We start from the raw sequence: 1,890 nt of genomic DNA, 5'->3' as shown, positions 1-1,890 counted from the left end.
CTACTACCTGGCGGACCCCAAAGAAAAGGGATTGCTACGGCCCTAGCACGCTATGCACCTATGGCCATACCGCAGCTAAAAGGACAGTACCCATTTCCGCACTTTTTAAAATTTCCTTCTTTGACATCTGTAACAAGCATCTATGATGTATTTCAGTTCTCTCAATAAACATCTAGACCCGAGCTAGTTTAGCACGGAGGACGGCCCCCTCTCCTTATGATGGACGAGCTCCGCGCTCTCCAACATGGTCTTACGACAGGTCAGAACTTCGAGCTCCGTGTTCGATGACTTAACCTTACGACAGGCTGGACTCATGAGCTCTGCGCTCTCCAACATGGCCTTACGATAGGTCAGAACTTCGAAGCTTCTGTGCTCGATGACTTAACCTTACGATAGGCTGGACTCATGAGCTCCGCGCTCTCCAACATGGCCTTACGACAGGTCGGAACTCCAATCTCCGTGCTCGATTACTTAGCCTTACGACAGGCTGGATTCACGAGCTCCACACTCTCCAACATGGACTTACAACAGGTCGGAACTTCAAGCTCCGCGCTCGATGACTTAACCTTACGACAGGCTGGACTCATGAGCTCTGCGCTCTCCGACATGGCCTTACGACAGGTCGGAACTCCGAGCTCCGCGCTCGATGACTTAGCCTTACGACAGGCTAGATTCACGAGCTCCGCGCTCTCCGACATGGCCTTACGACAGGTCAGAACTCCGAGCTCCGCGCTCGATGACTTAGCCTTACGACAGGCTGGACTCATGAGCTCCGCGCTCTCCAACATGGCCTTACGACAGGTCAGAACTCCGAGCTCCGTGCTCGATGACTTAGCCTTACGACAGGCTGGATTCACGAGCTCCGCGCTCGATGACTTAGCCTTACGACAGGCTGGACTCATGAGCTCCGCGCTCTCCAACATGGCCTTACGACCGGTCGGAACTCCGAGTTCCGCGCTCGATGACTTAGCCTTACGACAGACTGGATTCACGAGCTCCGCACTCTCCAACATGGACTTACGACAGGTCGGAACTCCGAGCTCCGCGCTCAATAACTTAGCCTTACGACAAACTGGACTCATGAGCTCCGCGCTCCCCAATATGACCTTACGACAGGTCGGTACTCCGAGCTCCGCGCTCGATGACTTAGCCACACGTCGGGCTGGAGAGAGAGCTCAATCCCTCTCGGCGCATCCTCAGGGATGGGTCAGGACCTCGAAACCCAAAGCCCGATAAGCTCGGGTCCCTTAGTGAAAATAGTGGACAATATCCTCTCAGAAAACAGATCGAACATAGCATAGTGCAGATAAACTGGAGGCCACAAGGGCCCACACGGTAGATAAAGCCTCTTAGACGGCCAGCCCGAGGTTAATCGAACCCCGAAGACAAAGTACACTTAGTTAATAAAACAGAGCTAGGACCCGTTCTGCCCGTCGCCTATTCAAACCAGAGGGTCGCGGCCGGAACTCGACGACGAAGCACCAGTGGGATCCGCAGCCACCAGTTCATCCTCCAACGCGCCCAACTTCTTCAAACCCTCGTGATATATATTCCTTCTCAAGATGATCTACCTCCAGAACTGCATCGGACTGTTCCCGCTGACACCTTTGGGTCTGCCCAGCGGCCTTAGCGACGTCCCTCTCAAGCTTCTGTACCATTTGAACAGCAACAGCTAAGCTCTGCTTCAGTCGCCTATTCTTAAGAACTGCTTCGTGCAATTACTTTTCAAATCTCTCGACGACACTACCATACATGGCAGCCCGTAAAGTCCACTGCCCAGACTTACGTCTGGCATCATCTCTCTTCTCCCTAAGTCACCGCAGGCGCGCCTCGAGGGTGTCATCCATGGGACCTTCCAAAAAACCAGTTGTAATACCCACAATTTTTCTT

The sequence above is a fragment of the Curcuma longa genome, chromosome 14, assembly GCF_044706935.1.
Source record: "Curcuma longa cultivar G26 ecotype Majalengka, Jawa Barat chromosome 14, ITB_CL_G26_1.1, whole genome shotgun sequence".
Lineage (NCBI taxonomy): Eukaryota > Viridiplantae > Streptophyta > Magnoliopsida > Zingiberales > Zingiberaceae > Curcuma > Curcuma longa.
Note: the sequence above shows the minus strand (reverse complement) of the source record.